This window comes from Physella acuta, unplaced genomic scaffold (assembly GCF_028476545.2).
Source record: "Physella acuta isolate Inbredline_101_S28 unplaced genomic scaffold, ASM2847654v3 ptg000493l, whole genome shotgun sequence".
In the NCBI taxonomy this organism is placed as follows: domain Eukaryota; kingdom Metazoa; phylum Mollusca; class Gastropoda; family Physidae; genus Physella; species Physella acuta.
In genome coordinates, this window is record NW_026732012.1 from 32,882 (window position 1) to 51,191 (window position 18,310).

Consider the following 18,310-nt stretch of genomic DNA (forward strand, 5'->3'; position numbering starts at 1 on the left):
GTTCTAATTTATATTGATGGTTAGGTTTATTATTATGCAAAATACGATTGTTAGTTATCTTAAAAAAGCAATGTCAGCTTTATTTTAATTTGTTATGGCGCCTATTCAGTCAAAACAAACGCACGTTTTCTCAAATTAAACAAACCAACAAGAAGTGTTTCTTCCAGACTTTTTTCTCCGGGGGGGGGGGGGGCTTTTGAAAGTTTCGGTGGGGCGGTCTACATTTTTCGGGGGGGGGGGGGTCGGACACTAGTAAAAGTGTATGTTTACTATATAAAATCCATCTCGTTGGGTCCCCTCCCCCCGAAGAGATGCCTGGAATAAACTCTGCCAACAAGCTGGTTTGAACATGGAAGTACTTAGCTAGAAATATCCACAGTAATGTTTTTCCAGAAAATGGCCTTGGTTACACTTTATCCCCGATCGATAATATTGATTCTAAACTATAACTATAAATAAATGAATATCTAGGCAATTTACTCAGCACATTTTAAAAAAAAATCATTGCATCTATAGGTGATATTGTTTTTTCTTTTCTCTTTTGTACCCAAGGCAAGAGGCGAAGCGACCCAATCTGGAACCCAGAGCCAACAATCAATTGAGCGCCCCCCCCCCCCCACCCCTAATTTTTTATACATAATTGGGATGCCAATACCAGTTTTTCTTTTGCTGATACACAATTAAATCGGCATAAGTCAATAATGCAGCTTAGAATGTTGTTACCGGTTTGGAGCCCCCCCCCCATATAAACACACACACACACACACACACACATATATATATATATATATATATATATATATATATATATATATATATATATATATATGTATATATATATATATATATATATATATATATATATATATATATATATATATATATATATATATATATGTTTCAAAGATAAAATATCATTAAAAATACAACACTATCCTTCCAAGTATAAACTACTTTAATTAAAGTAGCTTAACACCGCACCAAATAAAAAAGTACACAACATGTACAGCAACGCTGTAGATATCGATCACAGAACATGAGTACCTCAGGGCTAGAACTGATGTTGCAAGCTTGATTGGCCACAATTTCCTGGATAGGGTTTATTAGATCATCAGTTCCTGGAAACAATGATCGATAACAGTGATCGAACAGCTCAATTGATTTTTTAAGTTTACTGTCGATAATACGTAGATGCACTCTACCATACATAAAATAGGTTTTATCTTACGATGGAATGCGTGTAATAAGAGTTTAATGTTTTCAAACAATAATTATTGCAAAAGCATGTAAGTAGCATGAGTTAAAACTCTTATATTATGTTTATTGGATATATATATATATATATATATATATATATATATATATATATATATATATATATATTTGTATTATTTATATGCAAGTAAGCTACTAGGATACACACGAAACAAAGATGTCTTGCAATGTATCCCTTCTCTTAGTGACTCAAACTCCTTAGGTACACTCACAAACATACACACAGACACATACAATCATAGTTGCAAACATGCACCCTACTCGCACGAACCCACAAATGCACTCACACACACAGACGCAACACGTACATTGACTAACCCCCTTCCCCTCCTTCTCTCTCTACACACACGCCAAAAGGTATGTATTTTTCCGAAATTGGGAAACAACCTTACTTGCCTCTTGTCCGAACTGAAATTGGCCACATTTAACTCTCAATAGTTTGTAATTATGTAAGCAATAAATAGGAACATTAAATTGAGTAAAGCTGTATGGGATTAATCTATAAAAACTTAGCCGTGAAGTACAGTTTGTTTTATATTGTGCTACGGCATGGTTCATTAAGGACGTAGCCGTCAAAGTGTAGGTCATGCTAACCCCAAAAGTCTTGAGTTCGAGTCCACCCAGCTCTAATGTGGATATTTAGAGATAAAGCTCAATATTATCATATTTACTACACCATGTCTCATTACATATTACATTCGTTGTGTTATAGAGGTGGACTGCACCATGCCGTCAACAAACATAGTAACACCACACACGGCGCAGCCAACACAGCCGAATCAAAGAAATGTTATACACGGATCTGCCGTAAGTTGATAATGTGTAGACCCTATTTGTATCATAACCACAACCCTTAACACTCGCGAAAAAAATAATGTATCTTTATGTTTATTACTAATACTTACCTTTATATTATTGAAAAAATTGCCACATTAAAATTTACTCTCTAATGTTTTGTATCTTTTACAAATAAATTCCCACCAACTTCTTCTTCTTCTTCTTCGTTCTTAATTATTAGTGTTGAAGGGGATCGAGATTTATCTGCCAGTGGGTTTGAACTCGAGACTTTGTTCGAATTTATCAACCATGAGCTTTTTGACGACTCGACCACGCCTCCAACACAATTAAGCGTTACGTGTCAACTGGTTATGCGCCATTGAGGCCATTGACTCCGATTTCAGCCTGCTTTTCTTTTTGGATTTGCTTCCATAGCCTTTGTCCAACCAAGAACAAACTACAAGGCAGCAGTTGTTTAATTTTGGAGTTTTCTCTCCTAGAAGAGTGGCTTTCCCCAGCTAACGAGCCTCCAACTTAGAATACCTGTTTTACTTTTTTTTTATCAAGGCTATGGTAATTTATTCTCCTGTTTTGCATAACTTAATCTTTCATCCGCAAAATTAATAAAACGTCTGATACTTATGAGTTGCATTTTCGTTACTAGTAAAGTGTACATATTTAAAGCATTGTTATCTTATAACAAAGCATAATGAACGTAGTTTGAATGTATACGTTTCAACACAGAATTGCTATCGTGCAAGGCGAAAAATAATTTCATCAGTTTTTAAATGTGTAACAAAGCAACTATGCATCGACATTCATGTTAATCCAGAATCGTAGCGACCCTTCCCGGCACCCGGGGACAAACTTTTGATTTGCACCCCCCCCTTCGAACTTTTGTTTTGCACCCCCCCCCTCAAACTTTCATTTTTTCCAACCCATTTTGGCGCCCCCCCCCCTTAAGATCGGCGCCCGGGGACATATGTCTACCCCGCTCCCCCTCTCTCGCTACGCCTCTGTGTCAATCACTTTCCTCAGCCGCAAACTAAAAGTACTGTTGGACAAGACCGAGGTAAAACACCAAGCTCAAGCAACAATACACCCAATGATACGGATCCACACAAGGTAATATTCTCGTACATCGCTGTTCTGGCTGGTCTCAGATAATGGCACAATTTAAATAGATGTGATTTTTTTTTCTACTTTTATTGCTTTAACTCTTACGGCAAGCTTTTAACTGCTAACTTATTGTGACATAACGGGTTTTAAATGGTAGCGGTTTGCACATGTTTTATTTACACGTTTCTATGCATTTTCATGGTGGGTGGTCATTTTAGTTATTTTCACCTATTTGAAATTGTAAAATTGTTTTGAATTTGTTGTCTATTGCGTAAATAAGAAAAAAGTTTTTATACCAAACTAATGCGACCTGGAGTTACTTAGAATATGCTAAATAAATGCTATAGTAACTGGAATACAAGTTTTTGTTTCGTAGATGAAAACGCCTATATGCCAAACACGAATTACAAGCAAAGAAACTGGAGAGAGATTAACCAAAGATTGGAACATAAATAAATCCCCTCCGGTAAAGCTAATCAATTATTAACTAACTGCTGGTGTTAGATTTCAACTTCATTTCAACTTGCAAACACTTTTTTTTCCAAACATAGAACGCCGTATCTAACATAGCTATGCATTTCTAATTTTAGATGGCAGTTTGGTTATTCGCCAAAGTGCAAGCGAATAATGCAATACCATTTGAGAGAAGCGAACTATTAAAGCATCTTCTTAAGTTTGTCATACACAATGGTAAATATCTGTATCTTTATTTAATTAAAAAATGTGTCCCTTTATGAAGCTAATTAGTCTTTTTTAAGTCATCACCCAACAAACTATTGGGAATCAAACCTTTTGTTTACGTAAAAATTCCATGACAGCTTATTTAACGTGCTTGTCATCTACTGTTCTTGTATTCCAGACTTGTGGCTGTTTGTGGAGAGCCCCAATGAGATAGTCCTACACCATGTGCACAGATGTCTGATCCATTCAAGCTATGAGGCGAGGGACCAGGACCCGGCCATATTTGGACGACGTACTTTTCATGAAGGGGGACAACAGCAGTTTTCATCGCAGCACATAGTTTGTAAACTAAAATAATAACGTATTTAAACATCTACAATGATTTTTTTAGAATTCGTGAAACAGCTTATATATACGCAATTAATGAAGTATATTTCCAATAAATGTTTTTATTACCCTCAATGCGATCTCCTTTTAGCATAATTTGTCACTTTCTATTTACTAATTTTTCATTACAATTTGAAAACTAGTTTTTTTAGTTAGAAAAATATTTTCCATTTAAAAAATGCATATATATTACAATGTTTATCAGTTTCAAATACAAAAATTCCTAGCATTTTACTGTTGTATACTGCTTTCATGAAAATACTCTTTATACCCATGTCTAGGAAGAAAAGAAACAATATTTCCTTTTTGACCTAAACGGTAAAAGATATTTTAACACAAGGAAGCATACGATGAAAAGTAAGATTTAGTGTTTTCAAATCATTACTATTTTAAAATTCAAATAACAGATTTATTTTATTTTTCTAATCACAAAAAGAATACGAGGTAATGTAAACGATTACTAAACACAACACCCATGCTTGGCGGGGTAAAACAAAAGACTTCCAACCCAATATTTTAGTCTTGTTAGATTTCGTCGATCATTTATGAGTTCCCCTGACTTGGATTTTAATAAGATTTTATAATGTAAAGAATAATAATAATGCTGATCATATTAAGATTGAAAAAAAAATAAACGAGACGTGATATGCCCTTTAGAACGCAAGGTCAATGAAATTTAATCATTCTTTATGTTATTGCTGTCATTACACTGCTCATACGTAAGGCTCTTTATAAATCTTTCAATACATTTGTAATTTTATTTTGTAAATTCGTGTACTATTCGTTCAATAATTTTTTAATGCTACTATCATATTACTGAATCAATCAATAATGTCTCAGTTGTTTCATTTTTAGACGCTAATTTCCAAGCAACGATTGTCGTAAACGGAACACTGGACGATTTAAGCTATATCGAATCTAAATGCCAAGAAAACATACCAGTAGTTGTAATCAAGGTATGTTAATCAGTGCTATCACACAATCCTCTATAGTGTAATGAAAACAATTCTAGTTGAACATGTGAAATTGTAACTGTGTATGTCTCCATTTGCAGGATAGCAGCAAGGAAACAGACGCGCTGATTAGACATTTATACAGGTAAATGACGATTAAAATATTTTATTAACTTCCTTTTACTTTGTTTTTTTTATAAATGATTTGGCATATGAATACAGATTAGGGATAATATAAACATTAGGAACAGTAAAAAGAAGTTACACAACATTGTCGAGTGTTGCCTATCCAACAGTACAATAATTTAAAGTAAATCCAACATATCTGAAACGGTCTTTACATAATTTTTAACGGTCGCAAATCTGATTATTTTTATTGTAAACTTTGATATTATACAGCGATATATATTAGAATTTTAAAAAGTAATTTTTTATAGCAAAGAATACCAGTTAAAGGGAAAAGAAAACTTAGTATCAGTGGTAAACATAGCAGGGCGACATGAGAAGGATAAAGACGATATCGCATTGATAATTTTACCTGCAATCAGAAGTAAGTGATTTTAGTACTAAACACATACACACACACACACGCACGCACACACTCACACATAAAAACTAACGAGACTAAGTTATTAACCCATTACACACCAAGCCAATGCCAATGTATATATATATATATATATATATATATATATATATATATATATATATATCATATATATATATATATATATATATATATATATATATATATATATATATATATGTATATATATGTATATATATATATGTATATATATATATATAGCATATATATATATATATATATATATATGATATATTTCCATAAATCCAGAAGTGATTCCAGAGCTCAATACAAGTTTTAGCCATTCTACACCAAACGAAACCATCTCTCAACCGAATCAAGATTCCAGTACTACAGTTAAAACAAACAACGAGAACAAAACCAAACCCCTCCCCACCAGCCGTCGGCCTAGTAAGTTATCTCGCGGCTCACACAGAACAAATCTTGATGCTATTTCTCACAAGTCTTCACCCGTAACGACCTTGACCGTTGACCCCGCAGAACCTGAGAGCGCCAGGTCAATATCCCAAGTTCAGATATCAGGAGCTGACGACATAAAAACAGGACTGACGGACATACTCAACGCAAGCACAAAAACAACCAATGGTACATCAGCCTTGAAAGGGAAAACACCTAATCAAGTTTTAAAGTACTTTTTGTTGTGTCTAAAGGTCAGATGTCTGAGTGAGGCAAGAATTTTTGCAGACGTTAAACTGGCAAGAGGCAAGTCAATATGAATAATAGGATATAATGTGTAGACTAATATCTTAACTTGAGTTGTTAATTAACATTGTTGAATTCATATTCATCATTTTCAGAAGCTTTTTAACACTTTCATTATACATTAATTGCATTTTAATATCAGTGTCATCAGATAAGATATATTACATGCAAAACTTTCTCTAATAGCAATGCATCAATTTTTGTAAACATTATTTTTGTTAAAATGTATCGACATTATTTGTAAATGTTATTAACAGACTTTTAAAAAAAAAGTTATCCAATTATTGTCTCGCTTAGAATATTGAACTAACAAGGGAGGTAATGAATGCAGCAGTAGCTAATGACTATACGGATTTTGTTCGATACATGATGGAGGAAGACATGGCTATTCTTGAATACATCGATCAAGATTTTTTTACTAAAGTAGGAAACAACATTAAATGGTTATTTGAGCAGTGTAGCTTAAGAAAATTCATTTGAAAAATCTGCATTTTTTTGTTTGTTTTACAAATAAAAGTATTGGTAATCCTAAAATTAAAGTAATTAGTGTTATATAAAGTTTCCCTTTCAAACCCGATGGTCTATGGGGCAAGTGAAGTAGAGTTCACTTGTTTCTGTGACCTCGGCATAAGAAATGATAGTGTGGTCAGCACTATGCCCAGCCGCCTATACTTTCCCTAACGTGAGTTAGGTACCCATCAGAGTTGGGTGGACTCAGGGACGGTCTGCTGCCTTGAACCCGGATTCGAACTCGAGACTTACGGGTTAGCAGTCCAGCCCTCTACCGCTAGACCATAACTTTTATATAGGGTTTTAGTAATTTTAAGATTAAATACCACCAGTAAACATTTGTGACACTCTAGCATCCTAGATTTTTTCAAACCTCTCTACATATATGGCTCATGTAGATTATTTTTCTAAGCTTAAAACAACATAAATCAGCTTGTCAATGAATAATCAAAGCATATTCAATTACTTGGAAATGATTGCACTAATTATATGATAGTTGTACGGTGCAAACAAGATAATTTACATGAAAAAAAACCACCAAATGTTAAAAGGATATTATACCGGTTGCAGAATGCCCACCGTTGTAAATACCACAAGCCAGAAAGTGCCTACCAGTCTCTCCAGGATAGTCATAAGAGAACTGAGGGGGTAAATATCTTTCATTATCTTTTTCAAAAAAGTGTGTACTATAATAATGTATAATAACTGTATGTGTCAATTAAATTTTGTATTTTAATAAATTTTATATATATATATATATATATATATATATATATATATATATATATATATATATATATATATATATATAATATTTCAGGCAGATACACCTTGGAATAGGTTTATAGATATCTTTAAAACAGTAAGTGTTTAAAATGTTACCTAAAAGTATCTACAAATATATTCAAATCAGAAATTTAATTTCGTATTATTTATAATGTCGATGAGAATCTTTTTCTCAAATCACTAAACTGTAGCTAACATACACGCTTTAAGTCATTACTTTTAATAGAAAAAAACTAAAAATATCATTTTGGTTATTGTCTTATTTATAATACCAGAAACGTAAATGCCAGATACAAGATTGCTGTAAAGAGAAGAAGGGTATTAGCGCAAGAATGTGGAGATTTTTGTACTACGTGAGTAATTTTTAACCAATTATCAACATGATAATCTTGTATTTTAAAATACGATTTATCTTTATCTGTTACCTGAAGTAGGTATGTACAAGCTCTTCCTTAATCAAAAAATATATATTTCTTGATTGTAAAAAAATCCGATAAAAAAAAACACAAATGTCATTGTATTTATACAGAGTATCAGAAAAACAGGAAATGAAATTAATGTATTTTAAGCAAATAATAATTTATCGTATTATTAACGTGTATCCAGCTTCCATAAAGTAAATCTTTCAAGAAATACGCATCGCTTGTTGCAGTTACCAAGATACAAATGTTCACAAGAAACTTTACAGGCTAAAATTTCCTGGGAAATCGACAGTATGCGTCTGCCCAATGACTGCCCACATGAAGATCAAATTCAAGGAAAACAAACAGATGAGCGATTGGACAAAGATAGAACTTCAAGATACAACAGAGAACATTTAAATCTGGGTAGTTACATTCTAGTTATAGTTATAGCAGTTCTGCATCTATATGACATGCAGTCTGTAAGCGACTTAGAAAGATTTTACGTCTTTTATTGTTTTAAAATATTAACTTTTTAATATATCATTGTAATTGGTAAATATTTTCAATTTCTATGTATCTAAGGTAATCATGACGCAACATATACTAAAAGCAATGTGGCCTGTTTTTACTTTAATAAATTAAAATATAAAAAATTCACTAAATAAAACATAATACAAAACTAAATATTACACACTATTCGTTTTTAATTTGTATAACAAGTAAAATAAAATTTCAACATAGGTTTTATCTTAAAACACCGTACTCAGCTTGATTTTTTATTTTATTTTAATTTTTTTTTCGATTTTTTTTTATTTTTTATTTCTATACATTAACATCTTATTTACCTAATGCCGCTATCGTTTTAACTGTAAATTGACATTTTCATACATATTTGTGCATTTGAAGAAGGTGTGTGTGCCTGGAAAAATATAAATTTACGGAAAAATGGCCTCCATAAACATGCCTGTAGATTCTTAACTAAGCGACCTAGCATAGCAAGCCGTATATCAGAATGACCGGCTTGCAATTGCTCATTTAAATAACACGAGCCGGCCCGCGGCATAACATACGCCGCTATTTAGTTGTTTCTAATTTTCAATAATTCATAATTTGTGAATTCGACAGTACCAACGCTGACACTGAAAATATTTCTTTAAAACACTATAAGTAGCTCGTTAAGGACCATAACCCCCCCCCCCCCTTCCTTCCCCCCTCCCTCCCGCTACGTTTAAAATCGTTGGCTCTGCTTGTAAACATTTAGAGTGAACACAGCTCACTAAAACCATGTAGGGGTGGGGAGGTAGGGAGAGCGTTTGCAGCTTGTTTTCTAACGGCTCGAAGAGGAGAATTATATATATAGATAAATACATTGACCTAGTTTTAAATACTAAAATAGAAATCGCGAGGTGAATGCATGATGGAAATAAGAAAAGCTGTATTCCCATTGGTTACCAGGCGAAGCCATGTTGTAAGTTACTAAAATTAGCTCATGTCAAGGCGACATATGACCGAAATGTAAGCCGTTGCCGAGATACCGGCTATTATTTTGCTCAGCGCATGACTTCCTTTACTCGACATCTGCGAACCTGTGTGCTTCTTTTTTATCAAATAAGTGCATATTTTTTGTTTGTTGGCTTCTTTTTACGGTAAGATTTGATTTAATTACTATTTTACTGAAATTATTTTCTAAAATATAGTTATTAATTGTATTTTCATCAATAAACTTGGACTATTATTCCTTATCGATAATGAGTCGTTCTAGATCTAGATCTCGAATCTAGATCTATTCTAGATCTAGAACTAGATTTAGATCTAGATTGGAGATTCTAAATCTAAAACCTAGATCAAGATCTAGAAGTAGAATTTAGATTCTAGTCCAGATCTATATAGGTAAATATGAGTCTATAAATACAAACAATAGTTTATAATAGAATAATAGATAGATCTAGAAATAACAATATGCCTTATTATTTTTAAATATTTTTACAGTCAATGCCTGAAGTCTCAAAGCTAGTGCTGCCAAGCTTGCTAGGGTTGAAGCACATCACTTGGGACTGCACAGATGCACTAGATGCACCTACAGTACCTGCATCTCAGTGCACATGCATCGGTTGCAGCTACACTACTTCCACCAACCATCGCAAAGAAAATTTAGTGCTTCTGCAGTCTAATCGCCGTAATGCACTGAGTGGATAGATTGGAAGTCTTACGCAGGTATTAGGATTTGTCAAACTCGTTTGAATTCTTGAAATCACTCTGATAGCTAGAATGTATAGATCAGTATATTGTCTCAATCTCATTTCAGCAGCTGAAAAAATCTCCAGACCGACTTCAAGAAGGCAGTTTCAAGTAAGACTGGCAGTACAGGGAACTGAGGTGGAAAGTTGGAGCTCCTTCTAATCATGTCCCTTTGACAGATGAAAGGACACACACCAGGATTGCCAGACAGGGAAAACCTCCTGGTGCTTCTGGCAAATGTGTCATGGTACATAATTCAACACCGCTATCTCACAAAGGTTCATCATTCATCTTAGAACATGTTGCCAAAGCTGTCCAAAATGTTTATTAGCAACTGACGACAAATGCCATATTGAGCAGTTGCATGATAGATTCAACCCAAATGAAAGTCTTTCTGCATGCATCTAGGCATATGGCCCCAATCATGGGATTACATGACAGTTAGTAATACTGAAAGATGGCTGTTATTTCACCCATAGCCCAACAGAAACTAGTTCAGGCTGAAGGCAGATCATCATATTTTTCTTCGGCTTTCTAAATAGAGAATGATTAGGCCTACTGTAACTATTTTGTTTTTGTAATGTTAGTAATATGCAAATGTTTTCAGAGTTGTATGCTGTACCTCTATGTAGCTATTTTGTAAGCTAATTCAATTTTTTTGTAAATTTTACTTGACCTGTTTTGAAGTTTTTTGTTCAGGGGTACATTTATAAAACCTGATTTACAAGAATAATTACTCCTTAATTTCAGAAACCAAATGATAATAGTAACTTCTGTACATACTAAAACTATTTAATAAGCTTTTACTATGATATTATTTGATTTAAAAGCTTTTATTAATTTTTAAAATATTTTTGATAACCCTTATTTACAATTTATTTTTAGGGGGTGCACCTCATTAAACCTAATTACCAAGACTAATTATTGCTTGATTTGATTGAAACTTTGATTATAGTATCTTGTATACATTGCTTAAACTATATGATAAGCTTTTGATAAGATATAAAGAGTGTTTAACAGTTTTTTTTCATTTTAACCATTAATGTCCCGTAACGCCCGCTGCCGCCCGACACCGTTAATGTCCCGTAACGCCCGCTGCCGCCCGCTTACAATACGCATAGAAAAATTAAATTTGTTTCATTAAAATTTGGCCTACAAATCCTAATTTTTAACTAAACAGGAAGTCGGATTGTTTCAGCATCCTTTTCCGTTCTCCTAATTTCAATGGCGCTTTTGAAAGATAAAAAATAATAGTTTCTTTCTATCTCGAAATTTTAGACTCATCTGTCCTATTTTTAGTAGATTTAATATTAAAAATAAAATAAAGTAATGCCTCTAAACGTATCTAGGCATGTATTTTATGAATTATATATCTTAAACATAACCAAATTGATATTTAACTGTTAAATTCGATGCATAGTTGTTTAGAAAAAAATAAATAAAGTTGACTACCGAAAATGACCTGTTTTGAATTTTCTCCGACATTTTTTATTTTTATACTGTACTTTTACCAAATATAATATATTCTATTTAATACTGTTGGAAAGCCAGGTTTATTCCCAACATTAAGCAATAGTTTTTATCTTAATTTTTAATTTCATTTAGACAAAAACAAATATTTTGTGAAACTATTCACTTGATCATACAGAGTTATGCTCCTTACATCGGGCCGTCATGGGTGGAGTTTTGGTAGAATGAATGGGACATTAATGGTTAAAACACGTTTTCCCCTTTTTCTCACAATCTTGTTTTTTTACCAGTTTTAAAACTTCAAAAGTATGAATCTCAAATACTATCTATTGGATTTAAATGAAATTTGTACAGTAGAAACACAACATAATTACAGTTAGAATAATATAGAATTTTTTAGGTTATCATGAGTAGTTTTGTTTTTAGAGAATTTCAAAGTTGATTTCATGGATAATATTTTAATCTAAAAACAAAAAATTTGTAACTTCAACATTTTGTCATATATTCAAAAAGTCTCTCTATTATCCTATTAGGAATCCTCTCTTTTATTTAAATTAGAAGTTTAAAGTCAATACATTAAATGGTTATTGAGTTTTATAGATTGAAGTATGATATGTCTAAATCATTTATTTCTGTATTTTTTTATCGGCTAACGCTGATGACACATTCACATTGGTCTAAAAGAATATAAAATATCTTTATATCTGCAATACATATGTTTGTTTTCTTAAAAAAAAATGTTTGTGAATTTTTGTATGTACGGTGTTGTGCCCCCTTTATCTTAAAAGTTATAAAAGTAACTAATGTTTTTTTCAGTAATCAGTTAAAGTGTTGTTTGTAAGAAGTGCTGAACAAAAAATTAGTTTTAATATTTTATCGAGTAAAAAGTCTTTGTTTTAATTAATATCTTAGTGCATTTAAAATCAAATTGCTATTATTTTTTAAAATTTAAATTAGATGTCATTTTTCCTGTCAAATTGAAATTTGTTTTCAACCGATTTGTTTCAGCAAATAAATTGTTTGAAAAGGCTGTCCGCTCCAGAAGAACGAAATTAGCGAAAGTTATTTGGCGGAGAGTATCGGTATGTTTAGCACTACAAAAAATCGTTTAACTTTTCACAAAGAATGTTGCGTGTGTACGTGTCTTTAATTTTTCCACTAATTTAGTTTAATACATGTGTGGCACAGTTGAATCTTCCCCACTTATTTTCATATTTTAAATGATAATGAATTCTGCATTTTTTACTGTATGTTCCCGTTTCAAGTTTAAAGACAGATTTAACGAATGCTTATTTTTCGTCAGCACCCAACCGGAGCCGCCTTGTTCGCGTGTGGGATACTAAAAGTCCTACGTCAGTATGAAACTGATGAAGACAAGCAGTTGATCTTAAGGAAAGATTTTGAGTTAGTTCTATTAATTTTGATGTATCATAATTTTTACTATCATTAGGACAGTGCATTCAAATTAGTTTTTTATACTTCGTTTTACATTAACGTGAATAACTTGATTTATTTTCTTCTCTCTATGAAGAGAATTTGAAAAGTGTGCCATAGACACAATAATGCGCACCTACCAGAAATACCCAGAAGAAACGATCAAATTATTAATCTACAAGATGCCAGAATGGGGCAACACAACATGCATCTACCTGGCCATCAACAACTACAACTTGAACTTCCTGTCACAGACGCCGTGTAAAGAACTCAACGATCGCTTGTGGAACTGGGGCACTCACGAGAAGGAGGAGTGTATGTGGCACGTGTATGAACTCAATGACGATACAACAGAGCGTAAAGTGACAGAAGAGGATGGAAGAGAAAGTCAAGAGATGAATAACTTACAATCACCAAACTCAAACAATGAAGATACAGCTACAAGTTCGCAGCGACCACAGACAGCTGATGATGATGTCGATACAGCCACTACAGACCTTAATGCTGAAAAAGAAGAGTTAGAACATTGCAGGGTACAAATATTTTAACACCAACATCATACTTTTTTAAAAACAAAAACTACCATGTATATTTTACTATTTGTCAAGATTATTTTTACAATGCAGGTTTTCTTTATAATTTTCTTTATAATTGTGTAGCAAATAAACAGTAAGATTTACTAATTTACTATCGATAATATAATAATTTACCTGGAATTATTATTCCCTTTTTCTTTGCATCGTGGTACAGCGTGGCCTAGAGATAGATCGCTAGACTGCTAACCAAAAGTTCAAATTCAAATCCGAGTTCCAGTCAGTAGAACTGAGTTAACATAGGTCTTATAGGTACCTAACTTACATAAGAGAAAATAAAGGTGGCTTAGCCTAGTGCTGTCTACATTATCCCTTCATATGTGAAGGTCACAGAAACAGGTGAACTCTACATGCTCCATAAACCACCAGGTTCGAAAAGGGTACTTTCCTTTGCAAAGCTTTGGTAATGCTTTTCTTTAACGTGTTGTATATTTTCCGTACTCAACAGATATGCGATGAGTGTAGCGATTACAAACTTCTTGCCAAACATTCCGCGTAAGTACTTAACTTGTTTCATTAGACCATCCCATAGTCCTCCCAGCTCTGATGGGTACCTAATTCATGTTAGGTAAAGTGCTGACCACACCTTCCCTTCGTATCACGTTGAAAAATAATGACTCTACTTTATCTGCCCAATGGATTGCGATGTCTAAAGAGGATTCTTTAATTTATTATCGGACTTGTTGATGTTCTGACATCATATAAATCTTGAGAATATCTTAACTTCACAGGTCAAGTCTGTTCTGTTTTTGCAGCAGTAAGAAGTACTATCCAATCTTAAGAAAACTCTTGCCGCCGTCTGTGCTAGTCTTGTTTCAGTTGGTAAAGTTTCTATTTCTATTATATCTCTGTATTCATATTTATGAATGTATCAAAACCAGGCGGGCATACTTTTCATAGGAGGATATTGAAACAAACGTCTCTTATACTATTTCGGCACAGTAGGTAATTGTATTTGACAAAAACACACTTTAGAAATCTACATGTAAAGTAAAATACTTTTTTTTTCATTGTTAGCATATTTAATTGAGATTTTTTTATATTTTTACTTTCTCGTATATACGAAATATAGAGAAAGTCTTGTAATCGTGCAAAAAAAATCGAGATTTTTACAAATCTCGACGTTTTACACCTCACTGATACAGAAAAAAATAATTTTGCAATCTTGTCCGTATGTCTGTGTGTCTGTGTCTGTGTGTGTCTGTCTGTCTGTGTGTAAACACGATAACTTCAGTACCGTTCAGCTAAGTTGATGAAATTTCATATATAAGTATTTTATCAAAATCGTAGTTCCGTATCAACTTTTAAGCGATTTCCGATTAACGGAAGTGGTACTTTTATATGTAAGTAAAAGATCTAATTTTCTACCTTCTGTCAAATTTTGAGTAATTTCCGTTGACCGGAAGTAATAATTTACGCTATTTCCGATTTCTCAAAAAACACATGTAAATTTATAAAGTACTAATAATATTGCGCACTATTATGCACATTTTGTTTTGGCGTTCGCTTGGTGCGCAATTCTCTTTTCTATGCGATTCTATTCGATTTTTAAAAGTTTAAGTAATTAAAAATCATTTCTATATTCCAAGTTATATAAGAATATTCGAGAAAGTTTAGGGGAGATCACTCCCGGTTTATTTTCCTTTAATTTAAATTGAGCTTAACTATTTTCCCAACAAAACAAATTTATTAAGTTTTTTTTTTAATCCACAACTCTAGCTCGGCTATCTCGTGTTCCTTCTCATTTACGCCATGGTACTTGTCTCAGTGTTACAACCTTTGACCTTTCATTGGCTGGAAGGTGTTGTATGTGTGTGGGTACTCACAATTGTGTTGGAGGCCCTCAACCAAGTAGGCAACGTTATGTATACATTTATATATATATATATATATATATATATATATATAGGCCTATATAATTCGCAAATGTAACAAATCCCGAATGTCATCCAATGTAATAACATTTTTATCAAACAAGTAAACTAATTTTTAAAATATTTTAAGATCGCTCGTAAAAATACAACTCAATATATTCCGTATTTTTTTTTACTGTGATTGTTTGTTAATTATACTAATCATTATAAATCAGCAATATATTCTACTACTGTTTTATCGCATATTGTGAAGCTCAGTATATCTAACTCGATACACCTATCTTCCAACTTACGTGTAGTACCTGAGGAACCCACTCTTCAAATGGAAGCAGCTCTTCTTTGTCGTGGAGACCATCTCGCTGATTTTCTTCTGTGCCGGCTATGGACTTCGTCTCTCTGTCCTGTACACCAGCAGTATCAGGGCCATCAACTACGCTCATGTCATCCTAGGAATCTCTTACATCGGCTTCTCATTTGGTCTGTTGGAGATTTGTTATTCCAGTGAGTTCTTTGGACCCATCATGGCTATGTTTAAAAATATGGTGAGTTACCATGGCAACGTAGTACACATTAATTAGTTCGAATAAAAACTCAATGCATTTATAGATGTAGATCTATTACTGTTACATTAATCAAATAATATTTAAATTAAATTTTCAAAAAGCGTTGCATACATAAAACGATTTTTTAAATAAAAAAACGTAGTCTTTTATATATGTAAAAATGTAATTGCGTTTAAAGTGTTCAAACCACTTGATATTAATCAATCAATACTTAAAAGCTCCTATAATCTCGCCTATTTACTTATGGGTTCTATCGCCAACTACCTTTTTTTCTGTCATCAAAACGTTTCTTGCTAAACAAAACTTCTTCGGTTCAAACTAATTAAAGAAACGCTTGTCTAAAACTATGTAGCTGAAACAAACTTAGAATAAATATATTACAACGTTAATCCATCGTACAGCTGCTGAAACTGCTGAGGTTTATGGTGATCATCCTTGTGTTTTTCTTCTCCTACGCCGTCGCCTCTGAGTCCGTCTTGTACCCAAGGTCTAAACTCACTCCAAAACTCGCCTACTACGTAGTACGCAAAGCGTTTTGGGGAATGTTCGGGGAATTTTTCCTGGACGAGCTAGAAAGTCAGGAGGGTGACATTGGTAAAAATAAGCAATCTACATATATTTGTAACTATTATTTTAAAATGTTGAAAAGACTAAAACATAATTTTTCTACTCATATGTAAACTTACATCTTTCATACTGAAAATTTTTTCTCGACTTTAATCAATTTCTACATCATTTATCTGGGAAATTCTAAATCAACAAAGCCTTAAGCAATCAGACTTTATTTTATGCACACAACTTTCAGAAAATATTAAGGCCCAACACCCCCCCCCCACTCCTTTCCATTAACATTCATATAAATAAGAACTCTGAAATGTTTTTTCTAGAATTCATAGCTTGATTGTCAGAAAAAAAAATAATTTAACATCTACAGATGAGCCAACATGCACCAACGACCCCAGCCTGTATGAGGACTACGAACAACTTAGATGCCCCACAGGGACGGGGAGATATTTCGTTCCCATCTTGCTGGGCTTTTATTTTCTCACCATCAATATCCTCCTGTTTAACATCATCATCGCTGTCTTCAAGTAAGTTTTTTTTTCACTTTCTTGTGTACAAATTATAGAGAACCTGCTGTGATCTTGCTACATTATTAACATATATTTTCACAGTTTTCGTTATTTTACGACATGCTTTAAGGGATACGTAATATATGATGAATTTTAATCGTGCAAAATATCTAATTCGAAATTTTGACAACATATTACAACCTTCCGGAGCCGGACAAGCTTAGTTTTGCATTCATTTCTGTGTTTGTGTGTGTGTGTGTGTGTGTTCGAGCTTGCGTGTGTGCGCTCTTACTGTATGTGTGTATGCGTGTGTGTATGTGTGTATGCATGTAGATAAGATAAGTTGTGTACGGTTTCAGTTAAGTAGGTAATTTAAATAATATGTATAAATGTTGGATTAAATGTGTTGTTTTGCATTAAATTTTGAACGATTGTAAGTAAATGGTAGTTGTACAAACTTCACTTCATACTACCGTTTCAGTTAGATTGACGCTATTATATACATATAAGATCATATTATCTTGATTTATCGACTTTTATGTGATTTTCGGTTAACGGGAAATATTAACCTTCCTGTACTGTTCGTAATAACCGTCCGTCTCATCTCTTACCAGCTCAGAGATCAGCCGTATAGAGAAGAAATCCGAGGGTGTTTGGAGACGTCAGTCCTTGAAATTCACCATCAAGTACTACAAGCTGCTTGTACCTGCCCCCATCTTCTTCTGGCTTTTCCCCTTTCTCTTGAAATTTAAAATTTCTAGCAAAAAGTTATCTCCCTTTTGTAAGTAACTAGATTATTTCCCTTTGTCTCATACAATTACAAATCTATGGTAAAAAAATAAGAGTCCTTTTCTAAGTAACTAA

General features: G+C 33.1%; 1 long non-coding RNA gene across 1 annotated transcript; it reads left to right on the top strand.

The window, feature by feature from the left end:
* The first annotated feature begins 9,569 nt into the window (after nucleotides 1-9,569).
* Nucleotides 9,570-11,048, top strand: LOC131944437 (uncharacterized). The gene is made up of 3 exons (XR_009387023.1): nucleotides 9,570-9,847; nucleotides 10,191-10,415; nucleotides 10,507-11,048. It is a non-coding gene; the product is annotated as an uncharacterized LOC131944437 (long non-coding RNA).
* The last annotated feature ends 7,262 nt before the right edge of the window (nucleotides 11,049-18,310 follow it).